At 41.4% G+C, this 7,917-nt stretch overlaps 1 pseudogene; it reads right to left on the reverse strand.

Annotated features, from left to right (window-relative positions):
* Positions 1-725: 725 nt before the first annotated feature.
* LOC119921248 lies at positions 726-1,637 on the reverse strand (annotated as a pseudogene).
* Positions 1,638-7,917: the final 6,280 nt, after the last annotated feature.

The following is a 7,917-nucleotide window of genomic DNA, read 5'->3' on the forward strand; positions in this document are numbered from 1 at the left end:
TCATTATTATTATCAATTATATTTATTGAGCACTTGATGAGTGCCAAACACTGTTCTAGTGCTTGGGAGTGTACAATATAACAGAGTTGGTAGCCACATACCTTGCCCACAACAAGCTTGTTTTCACCCACTGGAGATACAAACTCTGCTATTTCACAAGAAAACATTGAATTCGGTTTCATATAGTCTTTACATTGGTCCTACAGTCAACATTAAATCCCAGTTTTTGTTACTGTCACCAAAATGCCTACAGAGTAAAGTCCTCTAAGATCCTACCAACATAATCTACCAATTACAGCCAAACTCATCTCTAAACTGTAAAATCGTTGTGGGCAGGGTACATGTCTACCACCTCTGTTGTACTCTACTCTCCCAAGCTCTTAGTAATAGTAATAAGGATGATGACAGTATTTGTTAAGTGATTACTATGTGTCAAGCACTGTTTTAAGGGCTGGGGTAGATACAATCTAATCAGGTTGAGCACAGGCACTGTCTTGAGCCCCATTTTACAAATGAGGCAATTGAGACACAGAGAAGTGAAGTGATTTGCCCCAGGTCAAACAGCAGTCAAATGGCAGGGTCAGGATTAGAACCCAGGTCTTTCTGACTCCAATAGGCCACTCTGCTACAGTACTCTGCTCACAGTAAGCACTTGGCAAAATAGCACTGATGATGCAGAAACCCCACGCTGACCACAGTGTTAATTTTCCTCCCAAAGACAGCCTTCACCTCCACAATTCCCTCATGGAGCCTTTCACCTCAGCATCATTCCTCAGGGTGTAAATGAGGGGATTCAGCATCGGTGGTATAACGGTGTTAAATAACGGTGATAACGATCTTATCCACTGCTAGGGTGTGAGAGGGACGAATGTACATGAAGAGACAGGGGCCAAAACATAGGAAGACGGCAGCATGTGAGCCCCACAGGTCGAGAGCATTTTCTGCCTCGCCTCAGGTGAGTGGGTCTTCAGGGTGAACAAGATGATGGCGTAGGAGATTGCCAGAATGAAGAAGACTACCAGAGAGATCATCCCACTGTTGGCCACCACCATCAGGCCCACCACAGAGGTGTCAGTGCAGGCAAGTTTCAGCAAGGGATGCACATTGTAGAAGTAGTCATCTGGCACACTAGGGCAGCAGAGGGAAGCTGGATGATGAGGAGGGTTTGAACGATGGAGTGTAGAAATACACTGCTCCAGAGGGCGGTCACCATGACTTGACACATCCGCCGGCTCATGATGGTCGGGTAGCGCAAAGGTCCACAGATGGTCACGCACGAGTTGTAGGCCATCATTATGAGGAAGAAGATGCCCGTGCAGCCATAGAAGTGCACAGCGAACAGCTGAGTCATACAACTGCTGAAGGAGATGGTTTTTCTCTCAGCAAATAGATCGGCCATCATCTTTGGGGTGATGGTGGTAGAATAGCAGATGTCGAGAAAGGAGAAGTAGCTGAGGAAGAAGTACATGGGGGAGGCGAGGCGAGGGCTGATGTTGATGGTTATGATTATGAAGAGATTTCCCAACAATGATACCGGGTAGAGGAGGGCAAAGAGGGAAAAAAACAATTCTCTGTAACACCTGGTTCTGCGAAATTTCCAAGAAAATAAATTCTGTCACATTGTTTCTCTTCCCCATATGTTCACTTTACTTGGGTTGAGCAGAGGGGAAATACATCTGCAACAAAACCCAATTAGAAATAACTATGAAGGGAGCAAATTCAGTCAAAATGCATTTTTTCCCAAAAACATTCTCCCTGGGAATTCCTCTGATCCGAAGAGTTCTCCATGGTCTCTAGAATGTTTTCTCTGATTCTATGTCCTATGATCTATCTTCTTGGAGCTCTAGCATGGGAGTATGGACAACAATTAATCAATGGTATTTGCTGATCACTTACTAAGTGCAGAGTACTGTACTAAACACTCAGGAGGATACAATACAAGTGAATTGGTAGACATGATCGCTGCTCACAAGAGAAGCACCATGACCTAGTAGATTGAGCAGGGGCCTGCGAATCAATCAGTCAATGAGGTTTGTTGATCTCTTACTGTGGACAGAACACTGTACTAATTGCTTGGGAGAGTATAATATATTAGAGTTGGTGGACACATTCCCTGCCCACAGTGAGCTTTCAGTCTAGAGGGAGCTTACATTCTAAACGGATCTTACAGAAGGACCTGAGTTCTAATCCCCATTCTACCACTTGTCTGTTCTGTGACGTTGGCAAGTCAGTTCACGACTCTGTGCCTCAGTTACATCTTCTGTGAAATGGGGAGTAAGACTGCGAGCCCCTTGTGGGAAATGGTGTGTGTCCAAACTGATTAATTTGTATCTACCGCAGTGCTTGGTACAGTGCTGAGCCCCTTTGTCCCCAACTCTGGCTCAACTGAGGCTCATTTTGCCCCATGCTGGGTGGGAAGGTTATGATGGGAACTGCCACCTTGGATCCTCTTCCTGGTTATGGTGTCTCCTCGTGGTCGAGAAGCACTTAGCAAATACCATTAAAACATTTTTTTTTTAAAAAAGAGCTTCTTCCCTTTAGGGGGAATAGACATTTAAAAAGATTACAGACAAGAGAAATTAGGATTTTTACATAAATCAATCGGTCACATTTATTGAGCACTTACTGTGCATGGAGCACTGACTAAGTGCTTGGGAGAGTACAATATAACAATATAACAGACACATTCCCTGCCCACAATGAGCTTACAGTTTGTGGACCAGGGAAACACACCCTAATCTCCTACCCAAAGGGTATTCCAACCCTTAATAGGTTTTTCCCAAGTTCTGTTTGTTACAGGGAACGTGTCTACCAACTCTATCGCACTGTACCCTCCCAAGGATTTAATACAGTGCTCTGCACATGGTTCATACACAATAAATGCCATTTATTGACTGATTGTCTTAACTTGTCTTCTGCTGTCGAGTCATTTACAACCCAAATCGATGCCATGGACACATCTCTCCCAGAATGCCCCACCTCCATCTGCAATCGTTCTGGTACTGTATACAGAGAGTTTTCTTGGTGAAAATACAGAAGTGGCTTACCATTGCCCTCTTCCATGCAGTAAATTTGAGTCTCTGCCCTTGACTCTCCCACATGTCACTGCTGCCCAGCACAGGTGGGGTTTTGCCTTGCAGCAGATTGCCTTCCACTCACTAGCCACTGTCCAAGCTAGGAATGGAATGGAATGGAATGGAATGGAGTGGAATGGAATGGGAAGGAATGGAAAGTCCTCTGCTTGACTCTCCCTCCAGTAGTGGAGACTGGTAGAGTACTGGAGACTCTCCATGTGTGGCCCTGAGAGGGGGATTGATTGATTACAGAATATCAGAAAACTTTAAGGACTAAGTCCCCACCATTTCCAGATTAATAGTACACATAACAACCATGTTGGTCCTGATAGCCACTAAAGGCAAGACCTGGCTGGCCCTTACAGAACTTTTCCCAAAGAAACAGCATGGCCTAATTTAAAGAGCACTGGCCGGGGAGCCAGAGGACCTGAGTTCTCATACTGGCTGTGCCACTCACCTGCTTTGTAACCTTGGGCAAGTTATTAAAATTATCTGTGCCTCAGGTCCCTCATCTGCAAAATGGGGATTCAATGTCTATTCTCGCTGCTACTTAGACTGTGAGCCCCTTGTGTGACCTGATTTTCTTGTATCTACCCCTGTGCTGCAGTGCGGTGTTTGGAACATATTGAGCACTTAAATACCACAGTTATTGCACCTTTTATATACAATTCCCTTCACCTGTCATTTCCCCAGATCTTTTCATACTGCAGATTTGTAAAATTCAGTCAAAATGAAGTGTCTTTCACAGAAGTTAAAAATAAAATGTGTCGCCTACCCATATGATATTGATCGGTTAAGATCCATTTACACAAGTGGGAGAGAGGAGAGAACCAGAGTTCAACTAGATTTATAAAGCAAATGTCAGCGAGGTATTATAATTCTCTCACTCTATTGTCAATTTGAGGAGGCTGTCGGATTTCACATTGCATTTTAAGCTTGATTTCCCATTCCATTTTAATCTTGTACAGAATGTTCCAGCACCATTCAAAAGACCTTTTAAATCAGATAATGTATTTCCTAGAAACAAAGAATGGGCACAGCCTTAAGAGCACTATACCTCTCTCTGTTGGATTGTTTCTAACTAGTATGGTTCTGAATCCAACTTGTAGAATGAATGCTTTAATGCACCAAGCCCTTCTAGCCGTGACAAACGTTGTTGACAAAAGTTAATGGACAGCAAACACACAATAACCACAGGAGCGATTTCCCAGAGGCCATGCCTCGAATGGGTTTTAAACTGTAACACTGAGAATTCTTCAATCAGAGAAAAACCAACTTCAGGATTTGGAAGAAGATGGAATGGGCAGGGTTGTGTGGAATTGCTAAGGGCAGAAAATTTCCTTGACTTACCCTACTGCATTTGTGAATGTTACTAAAATGTCTTTATTTACACTCCTTAGTTCCCCAGCTCTTTCTTACAGTGCCATCAAAGTGGAATCTAATCAGAGCCAAGGCCCAGTGAATAGAGCACAGGCCTGGGAGTCAGAAGGACCTGGTTTCTAATCTTGGCTCTACCACTTGTCTACATTGTGACCTTGGTCAAGTCACTTCACTTCTGAGCCCACTTTTTCTCTCTTCCTCCCCATCCCCCCCCCACTCTACCTCCTTCCCCTCCCCACTGCACTTGTATATATGTTTGTACAGATTTATTACTCTATTTATTTTACTTGTACATATTTACTATTCTATTTATTTTGTTAATGATGTGCATCTAGCTTTACTGTATTTATTCTGATGACTTGACACCTGTTCACATGTTTTGTTTTGTTGTCTGTCTCTCCCTTCTAGACTGTGAGCCTGTTGTTGGGTAGGGACCGTCTCTATATGTTGCCAACTTGTACTTCCCAAGCGCTTAGTACAGTGCTCTGCACACAGTGAGCGCTAAATAAATATGAATGAATGAATGAATGAACTTCTCTGGGCCTCAGTTACCTCATCTGTGAAGTGGGGATTAACACTGTGAGTTCTATGTGGCATGTGGACTATAACCAATCTGATTAGTTTGTATCTACCCCAGTGCTTAGAGTAGTGCCTGGCACATAGTAAGCGCTGAACAAATACCATTAAAAAAAATTAACCTTTCTATTTTCTAGCAATTGACATCAAATTATTTCTGTTCAATTAAAAGGCATAGCTCATAATTTTATACCATGAATATGAAAGTGCACAATAAAGATGTTGTGATCAGCTTAATTTAAAATGTTTACTGCTGAATTCTGATAAATCAGGGGGAATTTGCACATCTACCTACCAACCACTGCACCATGAGAAAAAGATTATGTCAGAGAAAATCATCTAGCATAATTAAAAAGATTAAAACTACAGCAATGACAGCATTATTACTGCAAACCATTCAGCTTTTCAAAAATCAAATGGACTTTTCTTTAATCTCTATATTATAATCTTTGATCATTAATTTAGCAGGCATTTTATATGAATGTTCTATGAGTGATTTTGTTTATATTTTCACAAAATAAGATGCCCCTTGTAATCTTATCCTGTGACTCCATGTAATTTATTCATGGTCTGGGACTTACTCAAGTAACAAATGGTTCTTAAAACCATATGCCACTGAAATATAAAAAAGAGTGTAAATCAGAATTTGATTTGCTTGTTTTTAATCCTGAACAAAAGAAAATAACCAGCGTTTTGAGCAGTACTTGACACATAGTAAGTGCTTAACAAATACCATATCACTATTATTATCATTGTCAAATATCAAATTTTCCACCACTACCAAATGACAAACTTAACCAAAAAAGAGAAAATCCAACTCCATTATAACAACTATAGTCAGATAGACAATGTGATTTTATTTTATTTTTACTTTTACTAGGACAAAAGAGAACAATCACATTTTGTTGTTATTCTTGCTGTTATTAAAAAAAAAATTAGCTGTGAAGACATCAAAGGTTTCTTGGATGCTATGTGATTTGATCCACTTCTAATAATCTGCCTGGACTGGTGTATAAGGCTAAAAGATTGGATTTAGGGCAAAAATTTGAATTCAAGTGCATTTTGTACTACAAAAAAGCCCAGGGTCTTCTGGAATGATTGCTAGAGCTACAAGACCAATCTCCAAGTTGTCCAAACTAGAGCCTCACTCAGACCAACTCTGGTTAACAGCAGCTGATTCACTAGAAAACAGGGAAATTGGTTCCAGAGTGTTTAAAATACTACACCATCAATCTCCCAGAACCTCTAAATTGATCATCCAATCCAGTCCTTGGAAAACTTTCCCCTTCTCTGCCCCTACCACAGCATACATAGGCAATACCCTAAAGTGACTTCCCAAAATGTCTTAAAGCTGGGAATTGAACTCCCAAGAGTATTGGACTCCAATAGAAATAATTTGAACTAGAAGAAATTACAAACAATATTAAATGTAGTCATTTAGAAGCTGATTAACCCTAATCTTAAAATGAGCAGAAAAGAGAAGGGAGGTGAAATACAAAACAGTCATTTTTTGCTTTTATTAGCAGCTCCCATTAAAGTGATTAATAGGAGAAGGGGTTGAAACTGTTTCATATAAAGTGTAGTTTCGGATTATTTGTGGATTATCTGTGGATTTCATTTATCTGTGCCACCCTATCTCTCATTAGCCCAGGAGTATTTGATGAATCTCTCAATGTCAGTCTCAAAGGGAAAATCTCTGGCACTTTTATCTTCCAGTGTAGCTCTGCAGTGATGACATAATTATAACATCATCATAGAGAATTTTCTAACCCAGTCAATCAATGACTGGTATTTATGGAGCACTTCCTGAGCGTGAAGCACTGTTCTAAGAAATTGGGAGAGTATCTGAGAGGTAAAACACTCATTCCCTGTCCTTAATAGATCACAGTCGAGAAAACTCAAGATTAAAAAAGAGGAATCGAGGGAGGAAGGAGGAACACAGTACAGGACTCCCACCATGGGAATGAGGGTTCTAGATGAGTGAAGAGCCAAACTCCCAGTAAAGGTTGAAGGATATGAGGGGATCGTCTTGGATCCTGCATCTGCATCTGAGGGGACTCCATGATCAATCAGTTGTATTCATTGAGCACTTACTGTGTGCAGACCATTGTTACAGTGATTCAATTTGTACAGCCAGTTTTGTTCATCGGTTTGATTTTAACCCAAGGCCTGTAAGTTGTGGCTCATTTATTTCTGAAGACAAATTGATTTCTTTTTTTTTTTGCTTTGGGAAAAGACTCTCCATGATATTTAGTGTCTTCGAAGTGTCCCAGAAATGGCCACTGCAATCTTAAATCATCCTCTCCTCTTCTTTCAGGAGAGCCTGTAATCCTGGAAAATAAGAGGTTGTCCAGCAAAGAATGCAGGAAAGATTTGAGATCCTGGAGCCAGAAAAGGTCTGGCTAGAAAAGGATCAGTTGGAACTGTCCTCTAGAGAAGGCTCTAGATGGCCTCTTTATGGCGGGATGAGCGGAGGCCTCTGGTTATGTGTGTTTTCGGGATCACTTAAATTTGATATCAGGGTCATTCGGAACCACCAGCCGAGCCAGACTGATATTCAATAATCCTCCCTTTCCCTGTCTACAAACTCTTTGCATCTCTCCACCTCTTCTCAATAAATACGATTGATTGATTGATTGATTGATAGATTCTCTGTCGGTCCCTCGGTCCTCTTCTGTCTCCATAGCCCTTCCCCACTTTTCCAGTCTTGCCTCTTGGAGGCGAGACTGCATCCCACTTTGGTTTGCAAGAATTCTGAATTCCTTCCCTATTAAATGAATCTTTTTACAGCAGACCAATCAATCAATGATATTTATTGAGCGCTGTGTGCAAAGCACTGTACTAAATTCTTGGGAGAATACACCTCAACAGAGTTGGTAGTCGTGTT

The sequence above is a fragment of the Tachyglossus aculeatus genome (genome assembly GCF_015852505.1).
Source record: "Tachyglossus aculeatus isolate mTacAcu1 chromosome 12 unlocalized genomic scaffold, mTacAcu1.pri SUPER_6_unloc_2, whole genome shotgun sequence".
NCBI lineage: Eukaryota > Metazoa > Chordata > Mammalia > Monotremata > Tachyglossidae > Tachyglossus > Tachyglossus aculeatus.